This window comes from Pelodiscus sinensis, chromosome 1 (assembly GCF_052426305.1).
Source record: "Pelodiscus sinensis isolate ZL-2025 chromosome 1, ASM5242630v1, whole genome shotgun sequence".
In the NCBI taxonomy this organism is placed as follows: domain Eukaryota; kingdom Metazoa; phylum Chordata; order Testudines; family Trionychidae; genus Pelodiscus; species Pelodiscus sinensis.
This window is the reverse complement of record NC_143052.1, coordinates 164,450,120-164,469,533: the sequence shown is the minus strand read 5'-3', so window position 1 is coordinate 164,469,533 and position 19,414 is coordinate 164,450,120.

The window sequence follows — 19,414 nt, the reverse complement described above, 5'->3', positions numbered from 1 at the left end:
TCATAATTGAACACCTTAGATAAACTTCATCAACATGGATTTCTTTCCCCCGTCTGGTAACTATGCTATTTAGTAGCTGTTGTTTGAGGGTGTCCTAATTTCCCACCTTAAGCCTAATATTTTGCTGAAAAATGCAAAAACACAAATTGAAATCTACACTTTCCCAAAGGAAGATTTGCTATTGAGAGTTATAGTTTTACTTCAGTCCCGTCTTTGAACAAGCAATGTACTTTTGAAATTAGAATCTGTTCTATTTCTAGAGTACAGTTGAGTAAAATGATTTCAAATTCTTTGCAGATTGCAGAGGATGATGAATGAGTACTGAAAACATTTGAACTGCCTAGCTTTGATGTAAATCTGTTGTGTTGAGAGCACATATGGTCAGAGCTTGCAAAGCCGTTGGCTATTGAGAGTAAATGCATCTCAGCATTTTTCTGGTCAGCAGGGTGTAAAACTCACTCATGTTGGATAGGTGTCTGTCAGGATTATCTCATTTTACAGCCAAAGATGACAAGAAGTTAGTAGCTAGAGGATTTATTTAAGAAAATGAACTTCATTTAAATAGTGAATTAGGAAGTTTCTTTTAATTAAAAAAGAATTAAATTTAAAACTGTTTGTTTATTGAACGGGTCCTATTTTACAGTTAAATTGCCTAGTATCTAAATGTAAAGGATTTTATATTTTTAGGTATTTTTATAGAATGGTGAGGATTGGACAGGATCACATTAAGTCTGACTCTTTATCTTTGCAATTTCTCTAACAAGTAAAATAATACAATAGAGAAAAGGGGTCAAACTTTGCAGACTGCTTGGTTTAAAATGGTACTGAATAAATAGTACACATATGAGGGTACTGCAACTCACACCTGGTTAGGTATAAAGATAGGCCTAGACTGGAACACTGGATGGGACTATTGTTGGTGTTCAGCTTTGGATCCTAATTTAGATGTGTCACATGGTTCCTGGCCATTTAAGGAGGAATTGGGCCCAACCTACTAATAAATGGCCTGTGAAAAGTAATCTGTAGAAAATAGCTAGATTCCTACAGAGGATGCTGGATATGGGAATAAGCACACATCTGAGATTTCAGACTTGTATTAAATAGGAGCCTTAGAGAAAAGACATCAAAGTCATGAGGCTGGAAAGTATTCTTAGGAGCATGGTGTAAGGAGTTAGACCACGGGCTCACACGATGGAAACTTGATCCCATTTGTAGTGTACATGTGTGAATATATACAGATGTAAAACAGTTTCTGTGTAATATTTATAATTGTCAGTCATTCTATCACTATGTTCTTCTGTGGTATCTTTAGGTTGTACTTATTCTGAACCAGACGCTTTGGGTACATCTAAACTACATGGTTCTGTTGACGGAGCCATGTAGATTAGTGTACTCGAAAAAGGGAAATGAAGCGGCAATTTAAATAATCACAGCTTCATTTAAATCAAAATGGCTACAGCACTGCGCCAATCAGCTGATTGTCGGCACAGTGCGGCAGTCTAGACAGGAACCTGCCGACCCCAGAACCCTTCGCCGGCAGATCCTGTAAGCCTCGTGAAGGGTTCTGGGGTTGGCATATCCCCGTCTAGACTGCCGCGCTGTGCCGACAATCAGCTGATCGGCGCAGCGTGGTGGCCATTTTGATTTAAATGAAGCAGCGATTATGCCTCATCTACATGGCTCCATCGATTTAATCTACTCTTGGCTTCAAAAATAGACATACTATGATAGGGTATATATCTAACAAGTTTCAGACCAACTGACTTCTGGTACATTGCTGTATATATGTAGGATATCTTATAAAAACCAACTAAGGCACATATTGGACATTTGGTTTGTCTTCTGACTTGTTGCTTAGATATATGTGTACAGTTATCCAGATATGGTTTTCCTTGTGGAACAGCTGAAATAATATAGACTCTCTCTGTAGCTGGAGTGAAAGTAGCAGGGAGCTATTTTGCCTTCAGAAGTTAATCTTTATTCAAAATCTAGTCTGTGGTATTGGAAGTTCATGAAAGTTGTAGTTAAATTAGCTTGGCCCCCAACCTCTATTTACTGCTTCCCTTCCCTCAGACACCAGGTACATGGGGCCACCTGTGGCAGGAGGTGCAAGTGTTGGGACTACGGGAAGGTTAATACTGTTGGCGATATTAAAACCATGTGGTTTTCAGTCTGTGCCCTGGAGGTTTTTCTCTTAGTAGAGTCTTTCCCCACTGTGCAGCAATTCAGGTTTTGGATTGATTTACTAAGAACATAAGGACATAAGAATGACCATACTGGGTCAGATCAAAGATCCATCTAGCCCAGTATCCTGTCTGCTGAGAGTGGCCAATGCCAGTTGCCCCAGAGGGAGTGAACCAAAAAGGTAATGATCAAGCGATCTCTCTCCCACCATCCATCTCCACCTTCTGACAAACAGAAGCTAGGGACACGATTCCTTACCCATCCTGGCTAATAGTCATTACTGGACTTAACCTCCATGAATTTATCTAGTTCTCTTTTAAACTCTGTTATAGTCCTAGCCTTCATAACCTCCTCAGGCAAGGAGTTCCACAGATTGACTATGCGCTAGGTGAAGAAGAATTTCCTTTTATTTGTTTTAAACCTGCTGCCCATTAATTTCATTTGGTGGACCCTAGTTCTTATATCATGGGAATAAGTAAATAACTTTTCCTTATTCATTTTCTCCACACCACTCATGATTTTATGTACCTCTATCATGTTCCCCCCTTAATCTCCTCTTTTCCAAGCTGAAAGTCCTAATCACTTTAATTTTTCCCCTAATCATTTTAGTTGCCCTTCTCGGAAACTTTTCTAATGCCAGTATATCTTTTATGAGATGAGGAGACCACATCTGTACACAGTATTCAAGATGTGGATGTACCATGCATTTATATAAGGGCAATAAGATATTCTCTGTCTTATTCTCTATCCCTTTTTTAATGATTCCTAACATCCCGTTTTCTTTTTTGACTGTCGCTGCACACTGTGTGGACGTCTTCAGAGAACTATGCACAATGACTCCAAGATCTCTTTCCTAATTAGTTGTAGCTAAATTAGTCCCCATCATATTGTATGTATAGTTGGGATAGTTTTTCCAGTGTGCATTACTTTACATTTATCCACGTTAAATTTCATTTGCCATTTTGTTGCCAAATCACTTAGTTTGGTGAGATCTTTTGGTGAGATCTTTGTGAAGTTCTTCACAGTCTGCTTTGGTCTTAACTATCTTGAACAGTTTAGTATAGTCTGCAAATTTTGCCACCTCACTGTTTACCCCTTTCTCTAGATCATTTATGATTAAGTTGAATAGGATTGGTCCTAGTACTAACCCTTGGGGAACACCACTAATTACCCCTCTCCATTCTGAAAATTTACCATTTATTCCTACCCTTTGTTTCCTGTCTTTTAACCAGTTCTCAATCCATGAAAGGATCTTCCCTCTTATCCCATGACAACTTAATTTACCTAAAAGCCTTTGGTAAGAGACCTTGTCAAAGGCTTTCTGGAAATCTAACACTATAGTAACACTATATTTACTGGATCCCCCTTGTCCATGTGTTTGTTGATCCCTTCAAAGAACTCTAATAGAGTAGGAAGACATTATTTCTCTTTACAGAAACCATGTTGACTTTTGTCCAACAAATTATGTTCTTCTATGTGTCTGACAAATTTATTCTTTACTATTTTTTCAACTAATTTGCCGGTTCTGACATTAGACTTACTGGTCTGTAATTGCTGGGATCACCTCTAGAGCCCTTTTTAAATATTGATGTTACATTAGCTATCTTCCAGTCATTGGGTACAGAAGCTGATTTAAAGGATAGGTTACAAATCATAGTTAATAGTTCCACAATTTCATATATGAGTTCTTTCATAACTCTTAGGTGAATACCATCAGGTCCCAGTGACTTGTTACTATTAAGTTTATCAATTAATTCCAAAACATCCACTAATGACACTTCAATCTGTGACAATTCCTCAGATTTGTCACTTACAAAGGACGGGTGAGGCTTGGGAATCTTCCTAACATCCTCAGCCATGAAGAATGAAGCAAAGAATTCATTTAGTTTCTCTGCAATGACTTTATAATCTTTCAGTGCTCCTTTTATATCTCAATCGTCCAGGGGCCCCACTGGTTTAGCAGGTTTCCTGCTTCTAATGTACTTAAAAATGTTCTTATTACCGTTTGAGTTTTTGGCTAGCTGTTCTTCAAACTCCTTTTTGGCTTTTCTTATTACATTTTTACACTTAATTTGGCAGTGTTTATGCTCCTTTCTATTTACCTCGCTAGGATCTGACTTTCACTTTTTAAACAATGCCTTTTTATCTCACTGCTTCTTTTACGTGGTTGGCAAGCCAGAGTGGCTCTTTTTTCTGTTCTTTTACTGTGTTTTTTAATTGGGGTATACATTTAAGTTGGGGCTCTGTTATGGTGTCTTTGAAAAGTGTCCATGCAGCTTGCAGGGATTTTACTTCAGCCTCTGTGCCTTTTAACTTCTGTTTAATTTCTCCTCATTTTTGAATAGGGTTTTTTTTTTCATTTGTGTACTATCAGCAACTATTCAGGATTAGTTGGCATTAGACTTTCTGGGGGCTAGAGCCAAACCCAAACCCAAGCCCTACTGACTAGGAACAAAGATAAAGCCTAAGGATTTCAGCCCTAGGTAGTGGGGCTCAGGTTTAGGTTTCAGTCTTGAAGGGTGAGACTCAGGTAACTGAACCGATCGAGGACTGAAGCCCTTAGGCTTTGCTTCCCCATGCTCCACCCCTTACCCAGGGCAGTAGGGCTCATGTGGACTAAGGATTCAATTGCCCCTCCCCCATCCTGAGGTAGTGTAGTAACTTTTGTAGTCATAAAGGGGTCACACTGAAAAGGGCAGGAATGAGCAGACCAGTCTAGAGGGGGTGGAACATCAGAGGTGAGGGACAGATGGAATGACGGAGGATGGATGGCTGTGGGGAGGAAGGACTGGAGTAAGAGAAAGGGAGACAATCTGACTAAGAGGAAATATACAGTTTGATCCCTCTCTACTGTACCTTAGTTTCACCTACCACTGGGATTTGATGCAAGTGCTTGGAATTAGCAAGCCCTCCTTCAAAATGAATCTCCAACATTTGGTAACAGAGCTCATGGGCTTTAGAGCTGAAATTCCCAGCTGTTTTATCAGCATCCTGATCTCTTGGCTGTCTTATTAAAGCTTTCAGGATTTTAATCCTTGTATGTTTCATTATAATTTGTTTAAACTTAAATAAATTTTATATATCACTCACCTCAGTGACTCAAATTCCTGGGGGTTTCAGTTTCTTAATGATGTTGCTTCTGGCAATTGGCACTTCATGCCTTGCCTCCTGAATAGTGATATTGAATATATTAAAATTAGGGATTTAATGTATTATTGAACTATGCCATCTCACTAAAGGCTAGTGTCCGGGCAAAGGAGTATTCAAAGTGAACATAAACAAGACGATTCCCTCTGAGAGTGTTATGCCCCAGAACTGCATAAATTTAAACAGATAATAATTGGAGTTGGGGGAGAGGGTTTGAACATCAAAGGGATTTTGGAATACTGGTCCCATTGGAAATCATTATTAAATCTCTCAGGTATCACTGGAAATCTTCCCAGTATCTACTTTTTCTCTTACTCATGGGCATTCAGGCGCCAAATGTCAAAAAAGCTTCAGAGAAAATAGGTACACCAAACTAGAACTGGGCAAATTTTCTGATTAATACTTTATGCAACACAAAAAGCAATTCTGTGTCAGATGAAATGAGTCATAAATCTGACATGAATTTGTCAAATAGTTTTTGCCAAAAAAGTGAAATAGAATAATTTGGGCTAGATTGACAGAACTAGAGGTAGTCCTTTAAATTCCATAGCTAGAGCGTTCCTCTAGGGTGTAGAAGACTGGTATGCAAATCTCCACTCTGCCTGATGAGGAGCAAGGGCTCAAAGCTGAGTATCCATCCCCCATATGAGTGCTGTAACGTCCCAGACTATAGACAATTCTTGGATGAGGCTTTCTCAATCTTTCCTTTGGAAGGTCTTTCAGTTTGTATAAAATTCTTTAATAGTCACTGGAGCAGCTGCTGAACCTCCAGGTAGGTCCTCTAATCATCAGACTATAAAGTCACTCATTCAGCTTCACTTTCTCTCTCTTACCCAGTTGATATTTAATGATTTCATAGAAGGTGAAACAGCTTACACAGGAAAGAATGTGAGAGACCCACTGGGATGGGTTATATTTCCCCACAGTGGAGAAAAAGGAGTTAACCCCATACGTTGGGTAGAGAAAGCCACACCCATCACCTCTTCTGGGCATGCTTGAACTGCACCTTCACTATAAAAGAAAGCAGCCCAGCTCAGTCTGGGCTGACTACCAAGGAGAGAGGATGTGTAATCCACACATCTAGTGTGGTTCACTGTCTCATGCAGTGGCACCCAGACCACAGCACCAGCTAAGATTGTGAGATCTCTTCAGCATGGGCTAGGAGCCAGCTGGCTTTTAGCTCAGAGGATAAAGGCTCCTATACTGAGGTCCCAGATTCAAATCTGCCCGGGGGCTGTTACAGATACACATTGCAGGCTCCCTCCTAGAGGCTGCTAGAGTATCAGATTGTGGTTGCAAAGCATGCTGAGGCCCAGGCAGATACCCATCTGCCTGCAAAAGCTGATGGAGTCACCAGGAGTTTCACAAGCAGATGACCCAAGAGGGTCCTAACACAGGGTAGGAAGTAACTCAGGAGAATTAAAGATTAAAAAATCCTTTCATTCTTTAAAAAAATCCCTTTATTTTGTTTTAAACCTGCTGCCCATTAATTTCATTTGGTGGACCCTAGTTCTTATATTATGGGAATAAGTAATAAGGTCATGGGAAAGAAACTCATACCATGCACATGGTGTCTTGAAAGAAGCTGTCTAGTCTTTTTGTTTAGTTGTTACCTAGTTAATTTTATTTTATTACTAGAATTGGGACTCGTGTTACCATTATTAGAATGAGGCTAAGATATAAATATAAAAGCAGAACAAAAATAAAATGGCATGCACATTAATTGGAAAATTGTTCATTGTTTCTTTGATTAGATGTACTATTTTATCTTAAGTAACCACATTTAGCTATGCCTTATCCAGCCATAGAAAGGATTTAAACTCTGGAACAAATTTAGCATCTGACAGTTACACTGTATAATCCTTCTGGGGATCTCTGGCCATAATGACAAATATATTAACTCCTCAGTGCATATTATCCTGTGATGCATGCTTAGCTCCTATTACTGTTAATGGGAGTTAAGCATGCTGAACGAAGAAAATATTCTCTGGTGTCTCATTTCTAAGACCACAACTTTTAAGCATCTTGTTTTATGAAAGTGATTATGTATTTTGACCCGTGTTAAGGAATCACAGAAGCCAAGAGTTGTATCTTACCACGAGTACGGTTTTGTGCCGTTAAGGTGCAAGTGAGCAGCAGGAACACACACAAATGGAAAAAATCTGTTAGTCTTTGTCCAACCAAAATTTTTATCTGCTAAGGCTTATCTCTTGGGCCAAATTGGGGCTTTGTTTGAGCTAGGCTATCATTTGTTCACTATTTTATTAGAATGTTGGCTAGCCACATCTTAATTGCAGAACTTTTTCTAAGGCCCATTTGTGATCACATACACTGTAGCGACTACTGTTAATTATTCCTATTCAAATTCTTTCTTGCTCTGAAATGGGTGGGTCTTTCCTCAAAATATAGTAATTTAGATTTGTATTGAGCTGTCTCAAAGGTATTTTGCAGCCCATTGTGTATGTGTGATCAGATATCTTCTATCTCAATGTGGGTGGTAGCCTACTAAATCTATCAATAGCCATTCCTGAAGAGAGATTGGGGTGTTTGAAGCAATTTTCAAGGTCTGGTTACTTTGAATCAGGTTTTTATTTTGTTAAATTGAAATTATTACACTCAGGTTAGTTTCAATATACCTAGAAGTATAACGAGAATCAGAGGAATTGTCATGTTCTGTCTAGCAAGCTGCCTTAACAGGATGTCATGTATCACAGGGGTAGCTGTGTTAGTCTGAATCTGCAAAAACTATGAAAAGTCCTGTGGCACCTTATAGACTAATAGATTTATTGATTCATCTGACAAAGTAGATTTTTGCCCACGAAAGCTTATGCTCCAATAAATCTGTCAGTGTATAAGGTGCCACAGGACTTCTCATTGTTTTAACAGGTTATGTGAACATATGGTAGGGTGTCTGTCACAGAGCCAGGGGACTAATTCTGTGGGGGAGGACCTGGGATAAGATTATGTGCCAAGAAGTAAGATCATGAAGAGACTACAGGAGGAGGTTCTTTTGTAGAAAGAAAGGAAGTTGACCGGGAACAAGGAGGAGATCATGGGAAGAGTAAACTCTGGACTTCTACTCTGGACTAGACCGTCTAATAAGAGTCCCTTAGAGGTAAGTAGCTACTAGGAGCAGGGGAATCTCAGGCAAACCCAGAGAGAGGTAAGGCAATGGAGAGAAGGGGTAAAAGGAAGCCCAGCAAATGGGTGGGCTCAGTTTCATTGGGAAAGTTGCACCGGGACCTCAGGACTTTGAAACAGAAGTCTGTCTAGGGGCACATCTACACTGCTTCCGTAGCTCGAAATAAGCTATGCAATTTGAGCTCCACAAATTGCACAGTTTATTTTGAGTTAATTTCAAAATGGCTTATTTTGAAATTTGGCAGTGTCTACCCAGCACTTATTTCAAAATAGATCACTATTCTGAAATGTCCCTTGTTCCTCGTGGAATGAGGTTTACAGGGACTCAGAATAAAGAGCCTGTTATATTTCAAAATATTGGGAGTGCTCAAAAGATGCAGCATAGCTTTTTTGTGATATCTCAAGTATCCCAAAATAGCACTGCAGTGAAGACGTAGCCTTAGAAAGCATCCACACCGCTTCTGTGGTAGGACCTTGTTATCCCAGAAGGAAGGGGATTTACAGTGACCCAGCAAGAGGTCCAAGTCATTAATGGGGAGTACCCTCAATAACAGAATGGCAAGAGCCACAGCTCAAGCAACTAATGGAAGAGGTACCAGACAAGGCAAGAGTTAATTCCTAGATGTAGCCACAAGGATCTGCACCTGAAGTGAGTGGATCTCTACACAGAACACCATAGACAAATTTATCTGCATCATACCAACACTGTACTTTTCATGAAAACCATACAATTGCTTTTAACACTTTTTGTCAGGTTGTTTGTTGTCCATCATGTGTGTTAATGCACACAGAATCATATCCCTTGACAGAGTCAATGAGTAAAGTCTGCATTGATTGTCCTAGTGAAGTCTTTTTGGCCTATTGTCTAGTGTGCAGTATATTTCTGTGTATAAAAACACAATACGATATTTCATAAATATGTGCATTATATAGATGAATAGCATTTGATTTTCTTCAGTTTTCTTCATCTTATTTTTTCCCTTTTATAGGAATATTGAATAAATGTTACATGAGCTAGGAGAAGATTTCATGGTGAATTACATAGATGCCAACAGTGTGGTTGTCTGTCTGACATTGGCTGAAGAGGTGATAATTAGTAAGTCATTTTGTTCTCTTTTTAATGTAAGTAGTTAAGGGTGGAAGAATGATCTTCCAGACACACAGAAATAGAAATGAAAACCAGAATCCTTTAGTTGAAAGCTGACTGTTAAATTGATTCTTCCAGGATAGAGATGTTATAGAAGTGAAAAGTAGCCTGCTCTTAAATACATTTTTTAAACAAGTGTCCATTTTATTTTTAGCCCACGCCCTCTGCTTCTGTGTCAATAGTCAGAAATGTCTCTGGAAACAGCTGGTCTCTGAGACTAAGAACACTCAGTGTACATTTCAGCTGCTGGCCTCATGCTGAGATTCACAAGGACAAGGTTAGAAAAACGGTTACAGTTTGAAGTAGCTTTTCCATGCCCTTCAAAGTGCAGTATTTTAAGAAAGTTCTTTTTAAAATTATCCACTTCTCATGGCTTAAACATTTTTTTAAAAAAGGGCACTTTCTTTTAAAGTCCATTTTAATTGCTGCAGCAAATTTGCAAGTAGTTCTCAGGGAGTGGGTGGAGGAGGAGAAAGTAGGTGGTCTAAGGGAATCAGCATGGTGCTTATAAATAAATCCATCCTTCTATATCCAGGTTTACAACTCAAGGCCTATGTTCCAGGATTGGGATGAAGTGAAACTCTCTTCATTCTTTGTGGGTTAAATCTTTAGAATTGTTCACAGGCACCCTCCTTCTAATGACATGTGTGCACTGGGGGGGGGGAGGGGGAAATGATGACAATGCAATGCCAACAGATGGAACTGAAGCTGGAACCTCTGGAGCTTAGTGCAAGAGCCTCTACCAGCAGACTCTCCATTAAGGCTGCAGAGCTCACCAATTCTTATCTCTCTGCATGTGGTGTAAGAGACACTGCAGGGGACAGTGAACCACACCCAGCATGTGTGTGGGTTATACCTAGCTACACCTAGATAAAACTACACCTAGCTTGTCTACCATAGAATTTTTCAATATTTTAATCATTTCATTTGTAAAGTCCTCTTTCTTTTCCCTTAGAGTAGGTCCAAACTACATAGCTCCGTCGACGGAGCCATGTAGATTAGTGTACTTGAAAAAGGGAAATGAAGCGGCGATTTAAATAATCGCCACTTCATTTACATCAAAATGTCTGCCACTCTGTGCCGATCAGTTGTTTGGCAGCACAGCGCGGTAGTCTGGACGCTCCGCAATCGACAAGGGAAGCCACAAGGCACAACGGGGCGGTCGACAAGGGTGTCCAGACTACCGTGCTGTGCTGCCAAACAGTTGATCGGCACAGCGCGGCAGCCATTTTGATGTAAATGAAGTGGTGATTATTTAAAACACCGCTTCATTTCCCTATGTCCAGAAACCTCATCTACATGGCTCCGTTGACACAGCCATGTAGTCTAGACATACCCTTAGTGTAGATGCATATGAAGTTAAAATGAACAGCAGAAACTATAAAATCTAGTTTAGGGTAGAAGCTGGTTTTTGTAGTTCTGCTTTGGATGGTCTTAGTGGAAAATGGGGAATGATTCTGGTTGGTGGGCGTCTCTCTATTTCAGTTTGAGGGAGGGATAAAGAAATAATTTGGATGAGGAAAGCCAGAAGTGGAGACCTTCTATAACAGTGGTCTCAAACGTTTAAGTATGAGATCACTTTTTTTTAATTTAAGTGCAATCCAAGATCTACCTCAGACCCAAATACCCTTGCCCCACCTAACTTGTGCCCCTTCTCTGAGGACCCGCCCCTGCTCACTCCATCCTCCCTCACTTTCACCGGGAAGGAGCAGCGGCTTGGGGTGCAGACTCTGGTCTTGGATTAAGGGATTTGGACTGGGAGAGGGGCTCTGAGCTGAGCTTGGGGCAGGCAGTTGGGGTACCAGAGGGCGTTCTAGGTGTAAGCTCTGGGAGAGTGTTTGGATGCAGGGGTACTCAGGGCTAAGGCAGGAGCTTGGGGTACAGGAGGGGGTTCATGACTGGGGTAGGGTTTCAGGAAGTGGGCTCTGACTGGGCTCTGCTTACCTCAGGTGGCTTCTGGGTGGTGGTGCAGTAGGGCTAAGGCAGGCTCACCCCTGCCCTGGCCCTACACCACTCCCAAAAGCAGCCAACAAACTCCCTCCCAAGACCTGTTGTGCCCCAACTCTGCTCTGTAGAGACAGGATACAGGGTGGGAGAGGGAGCACCTTGACATCAGTGCCCTTCTTCTCCCTCCCCTGCCCATCAAGCAGGAGGCTCCCAGAGGTGGGGGGAGGAAGCTCCAAGGCAGAGGGTAGGAGCTGTGCAGCAGTAACGGGAGAGGCAGCTGAAGTGCAGCACTTGATAGCCTCTTGGCCAAACCAGTTAGGATCACCTGTCAGAGGCTCCAAGATTTACCAGTAGATCCTGATCTACTGGTTGGTGACCACTGTTCTATAATGCCTAGCACTGAACTTCTTGTATACAATTTTAATTGGAATGACACCCCCCCTCCCCATTTTAAATATTGGGCCTGATTTTCAGTTTTCCCAAATCTTGTTTGTACCTCACTTCCTCATCACAAGGAATTAGAGCACAAGGCATTCAGGTACTATATTAAGGTCAGGGGGAAGAAGGGGGGGATATAAGTACCCAAGTTAGATGAATTATAAGTATAGATACAGAAATAGTTTATTCTTCTGCACTAATGTTATGCTTTCCATTTTATTCTAAACTTGTTCTCTACTTGGAGAAAGGAAGTTCTATGCCAAATATTTTCCTTTTCATTCAGCAAGGTGAGAGTATAAAACACCTGCTTGATGAATCTTTTCAGCATCATAGAGTTTATTAAATAAACTCTTAAATATTAACAATAGGTGTAACTTCACTATAAGTAGCTGTCAATCATGAGGTTTATGATCAGAACTTATAATTTCATGATCTTTGACACAATTTTGCCTGTTCCTCAAATTAATTTTAGTAACAAGAAGGAAGATGGATTAAAAACACTGAGGGATTCTATTTTTTTCTACAGATAAACAATGTAAAGAGGAACAATATAAGCTTTGTTTTCTGCACTGTCAGCTTTCATGTAGACCCAAAGGGACATTTTTTTCATTAATCTATAAAGTTTTCTCTGAAGATAATGATACACTGGGACACTGGGACAAAGTACAGAAGAGTTTTCAGCCATTAGAAACAAAATTGCAACATCTTCCTAAATGAGATGGATGACTCTCTCTCTCTCTGTTGGTAATAGACTGCTGGCATGAGTAATAGCTGTGTCTTTTTTTTAAATTCTGAGTTCTTTCAATCATATTTCTCCAAGCAACACATCTGTAGTTGTATTCTTGGAAAGAACATAGGTGTTTGGGAAGGACCTCACTTTTCAATCTTTTCTATCCACTATTTCCACACCACAAATCTCAGAACTGAAAGCTTGAACTATTTATTTTGGCTACTTCACAGGTATAACCCCAATTTACAGGGACCAAGGTGGTCTCTTCATTGAGGTTCAGACAGCGATGCAGCATCCACTTCACTTGTCCTAGTCCTATGCTGCCTCAAGAACAGATTTAACCTTTTTGCGTTCCCAAGAACGATTTAACCTTTTTGCATTGCTACCCAGTGGAGGGAATGTGCCGACGGAAACTTGAAGTACATATAGGCCTAATAAAATTATTACATAAAATTCTTATTTTGGTAGATACTTCATGGCAGAACTGAGAATTGAAGTGGTTTGTGATCCCTTTGTGGGCAGATACCATGGATGTCACAGCTGCTGTGTCATTTGCAAATTTTGCCAATGGTTTTTGTTTTCTTCCAAGGCAGTGGTTAAGATGTTAAATAGTGTAAGGTGGAGAAATGATCCTTGTGGGACTCTAGTGGCACCACATATACAAAGTGATGATCCCCTAGTTACATTGGAGACCTATTCGTTTCGATTTTAACCATTTCTTATGTGTTGGGTTAATTTTAGATTTTAGATTTTTAATCCAGATATCATGTGGTACCAAATCAAATGTCTTACAGAAGTCTATGTATATTGTGCCAACACTATAACTGTTATCCACCAATTTTGTCATCTCAACAAAAAAAAGATATTAAATTAGTTTGACACTCCTTTCCATAACTCATGTTGATTTACATTCCTTTCCTGGGAGGTTGCTTAGCTATAGTTATTGTCTGTTTTCCCAACAACCTCCTATTAAGTACAGTAGATCAATATAATCATGCAGGAAAGCCTTTTAACCTAATATACAATAATGTTGCCTCACTGCCCAGGTCATACATAAGCTATGTCTACACTACAGAGTTTTTTCAGAAAAACATCCATTTTTTTAAAAAAAGTCACTTACATCCACACTGTAATCGCTTTCTTTCGACAAAAAAAAAGCAAAAGAATGCAGGGGTTTTCCCAATACTGGTAAACCTCTTTCTATGAGGCAGAAGCCTTTTCCCAAAAGAGCTCTTTCAGAAAAATGCATGTGTGGAAGGGGAAGAGGGAGTTCTTTCAAAAGAAGAGGAAAGAGGAAAAAGCACAGGTACCCCGGTGGCCACTCCGTCCATAGTAATCAGTTTAAATGCGAGAAGGCATCCATTCAGTGTGGATGCTATCTTTCTAACAAGCTGATTGCTTTTTTGATGTGCTTTTGCTGTTTGGATGCTCTCTTTTGGAAGAAATTTTTTTGGAAGATCTTTTCTGGAAAAGCTTCTTCCGAAAGAAGCCTGCAGTCTAGCCATAGCCATAGCGTTTAGAACATTATTGCATAGTACAGGTTGAACCGCTCTAGTCCAGCTCCCTTTGTACCTGATCAGTTCCAAATGAGAGAATTTTCTGGATCACAGGAGGTCAGTATTGTTTAGATTGGTAGGTTCTTTAATATTGTTGAAGACCCTAACACCTCTTGCCAGCCAGCCTACTAAACACATTTTGACTAGAACAAAAAAGGCCCATGTGTATTATTGGGCAATGAAAATCTCTGCAGATTTAAAACCAGACTCCCTCAAGAGAGGGGCAATAGTTGTATGGGTGAATTAGCCTGAGTCTTACACTACAGCAACACAGCTATGATGTTGTACCTCTGCCCCATAGTGCCTTGGAAAGGGTTCAGAAAAGGGCAACTAAAATGATTAGGGGTTTGGAACGGGTCCCATATGAGGAGAGGTTAAAGTGACTGGGACTTTTCAGTTTAGAAAAGAGGAGCCTGAGGGGGGATATGATAGAGGTCTATAAAATCATGAGTGGTCCGATAAAGAAAAGTTATTTATTAGTTCCCATAATAGAAGAACTAGAGGACACCAAATGAAATTAATGGGTAGCAGGTTTAAAACTAATAAAAGAAAGTTCTTCTTCACACAGCGTGTAGTCAACCTGTGGAACTCCTTGCCAGAGGAGGCTGTGAAGGCTAGGACTATAATAGAGTTTAAAGAGAAGCTGGATAAATTCATGGAGGTTAGGTCCATAAAAGGCTATTAGACAGGGGATAAAATGGTGTCCTTGGCCTCTGTTTGTCAGAGGCTGGAGAGGGATGGCAGGAGACAAATCGCTTGATCATTGTCTTCGGTCCACCCTCTCTGGGGCACCTGGTGCTGGCCACTGTCGGTAGACAGGATACTGGGCTAGATGGACCTTTGGTCTGACCCAATACGTCCGTTCTTATGTTATGTTATGTTATGTTCTTCCTATGTGCTCCCTGGGCAACATTAGTGAGGTCAATGGAATTCTTTTTCCCTTGATCCAATTGCATCTAAGCAGGGATAGGCTGACATGGCTACAGCACTCAGTGGGTATGTCTAGATTACATGCCTCTGCCAACAAAGGCATGTAAAATAGGCTACCCAACATAGTGAATGAAGCAGGGATTTAAATATCCCCAGCTTCATTAAAATAAAAATGGCCACCACGCTGTGCCGGCTCAGCTGATTGTCGGCACAGTGCGCGAGTCAAGACACGGATCGGTCGACAAGGGAAGCCTGCGTCAACTACCCCCTTATGCCTTGTGAAACGAGGTTTACAAGAGCGGTCGACAAAGGCTTCACTTGTCGAACGATCCTCATCTTGACTTGCGCACTGTGCCAACGATCAGCTGAGCCGGCACAGCGTGGTGGCCATTTTTATTTTAATGAAGCCGGGAATATTTAAATCCCCACTTCATTCACTGTGTCAGGTAGCCTATTTTACATGCCTCTGTCGGTAGAGGCATGTAGTCTAGACATACCCAAGGTTATGATTTTTTTTCACATCCATGATCTCCATTGCTACATCAGCTTAACTTAAGTGAACTCCAGGCCTGTAAGAAATGTGTGATATGTATGTATTTCTGATCATTGTATTCCACAGTTCACAGATTATTAAAGGAAAAAATGCAGGTATTCAAACTCTAACTTGCTACATGATTATAGTTGATCAACAGGTTCTGTAGCCCCCAGCCTGACCCAGATGGAAAAATCATAACATTGTATCCTGAGACAAGTAAAGGCATGAACCTTAAAACCTCAGGGTGAGGGCTGTACTGAGGGAGGAGGAATGGAGCAGAGGTGTAGTTAACTCTGAGACCATGACACACTTACAGTAAAACAATTCATAACCTCTTGTGGCTTCCATTCCCATGACCCCTTTCTTCTGTGTGTAGTTCAACTGAACACAGCTCAGAGTTTGAAGAGGAAGCTGCAATGTTATGGTCCTTGAGAGAAATTCTGAAGGGCAGGTACTACATAGTGTGTTCTTATATTCCTAAGAAAACAGTTCCTTCTGGAGGCTGCAAGTCAGTGTGACACAGCATGTGACATCACAAGTTTTCTTCAGTTGGCCTTGTATATAATCTACATCACCATAACGTATGCATATCAGTCAGGAGAACAAATAATGGGATTTATGAGCATGTCTTCAATTTATTGTTTTGAAAATGTACTCCTCAGACTTAAAAGGAAAGAAGCAGCAACATGGTTTGAGAATTGCAATAATTGGAAATGTACCCCTGAGGCCAGTAATGAAAAATATTGCTATGTTTTGTGAATTAAAGCAAAGTTACAGTACTGTGCATATACAGGGCAATATCAGTTTTCAAAGAACAATAAGTAAAGTTTTTTTCCTTATAATTTTTATCCAATAAAACAGTGAATTACTTTTAGAGACATTTTTGTCTTCCGCCTGTTGAATAATGAAGAGTATGTATGAGTAATAAATGAAAACTTTTTTGTGTGTATGCAGAAAGTTTCAGAATGGACAGAGAAATCATAAAAGAACATTGTTAATGTAATGACAGTAGGCTGGACTAAAACTGGGACCTCTGGAGCCTAGTGCATGATTCTCTACTGCATGAGCTAAAAGCTAGCTGACTCTCAGCTAAGTCTAGAGAGCAGACTTGTTATTCTCCATGTAAGTGGTCTCAGTGCCACTAGGAGGGATGGTATATCACATTCAGAAGATGTATGGGTTATTCCAGGAAGATGCTAAAACTGTCAATATATTTTATCATTTCATTTTACATAAGTTATAGTTTACTTTTATACTTTACTTCCCTAATGTACACAAAAATAATGGTATTTAACAATTTACTTCTGTTACCAACAAAAAGGGGAAAAGATTTTTTTCACTAAAATATTTGACGTATTTGTTTCACATTTACTTCCTGTTAAACACATAATATGCCAATATTATACAGTATAATGTCTAAATATGTGCAGAGGGATATCACTTATCTCTTCCAGTAGTATAAAATTATAATATTGTGTTATAATACTCCTGTAACTCTACAGGAGTTAGAATCAGATAATTATTTGTGTATGAAGATGATTTTTATTGGACAATGTAGTCTATATCCATGCCAGAACTCACTTAATTAGTCATGATGGATGGATATCAAATTAAGCTTTAAATATTTCAAGGTATGCACACCTACCCCTCACTTGGCAGGTTGCTGCTTTTGCAACCATCCTTCCAGATCTAAGTGTTTTTACTAATCTGCATAAATTTTCACTTCTATAGCTGAAAAACATTATTTCTTGTTCTGTCTTTTTCATTTTACTCATTAACTATCACTGTGTTTATCTGTAGCTAATTATAATATCACCCCTCAATTTCCTGAAGTCCCATTTCTAGAGTTCTGATTCTGATCTTGCTTGTCATGGCTTTGTACTTTAAAGGAGATTACCAACTCTTGTTTGTCCAGTTCTCTTAACTATTTTTTATTTTGTTTTCCAAAGCTTTCATTCTTTTTTTTTCCCATCCCCCCAAATTTGACCGCTGTACTGATAACTAGGGCTGTCAAACACAGTGTAACTCACATGATTAACTCAAAAAACTACTCTTTTAATCACACTGCTAAACAGTAATAAAAAACCAATTGGAGATTTATTGTGAATATTTTAGATGTTTTTCTACATTTTTCAATATTGATTTCAAGAACACAAAATATAAAGTGCCCAATGATTACAAATATTTGTAATGTAAAAATGAACAAAAGAAATGGTATTTTTCAATTCAATTCATGCAAATAGTGTAGCGCAATCTTTCTCATGAAAGGACAATTTATACATGTAGATTGTTTTGTTAGGTAACTGAACTCAACACAATGTGAAACTTTAAAGCCCATACGTCCACTCAGTCTTACTTCTTGTTCAGCTAGTTGCTAAGAGAAACAAGTCTTCTTACATTTTACAGAACCTGGCTGGGTAGAGCAGCAGTTTCAGTGGTTGGCCTTTGTTAAGCAGAAGCTGTCTATGCTCTGGATTGTAAATAATTTTGCAGGGATTTGAATGACTGCTCATTAGGGATTTAATAAAATTTGGCAAACTTGGGATATTCATGTTCTTCACAGGTGCAAAGCCCATTAAATAACCATGGATGTTTGTAAGTTCCCTAAGGATTGAACTCTGTTTTCATGAACATAACATTTGTTTTCATCCACTTAGCTTTATTCTTACCTAATTATGAACCTAAAGGATTAGTAAGAAACCATAGGAATTTTTATTCTGATACACAAAGGTTCTTTCAGTTTGCATTTTAACTCCAGTTCTGCTCTGAAACTGATAATATACAAAGCCCAGTCATATTATTACATTTTGACACTGAATTACCAGATAAATGACTTGTCAGAGTTCATTTATGTTTCTGAATGTTTGGCAAAGAGTGACAGCTGCACAGAGCTTATAATTCAGTGATGCATTATCTCAATGAAATGAAATAGCTTCCTCTGGAAAATATATGCAAAATTAAATCTTGGGGGTCCAGATAAGGTGTTTTAATAATTCAAAAAGTAAAACGTGTGCCAAATAAGAGGATTAATTCTAGAAGTCAGATAATGCCCAAGGAAAGGCAATACAGTGACTTGCCACCTTCTGAGCTAAAGAAGAATTCTGGATTCATATCAGGGTTCAGCAACTGGAGATCTTTCCTTCCTTTGGAATGGAAGGAAAAAGTAGATATTACCATCATCCATGCTATAGTCCATAGAGCACACCAAGAATGTCAACTATATACTTCCAATACATGTGATCCATGTAAGCTACTGTAACAATAGGCTAGGGTGTTCCAGCAAGATAATATGAAAGCAGAAAAATAAACAGAGCAAAAGAAACACATATGAGAAATTAAAGTAATACTGGTTGGCAAACCCTTCTGTAGGACTTTGTTCCTGATTTTTCTCAGTATGCTATGGCTTCTGTGGGCCTCTCCAAAGCAGCCCTGCAAGTGACAGTTTTGGCCACTATATGATTTCTCCTGTACTCCTATCAAGTGGCTGGTGTTAGACACATGACCAGAGAGAAGAGGATGTGGTCTGCATTCCCCTATATCTCTCTAACTTCCTCCAGGGGGTATTGGTAGCTGGCTCAGATGCCAGTAAATTTGAAATAATGGTAATTAACAGTAAGGAAATGGTCAGGTGCCTGGTGACTTCTGAATTGTGGAGAGAC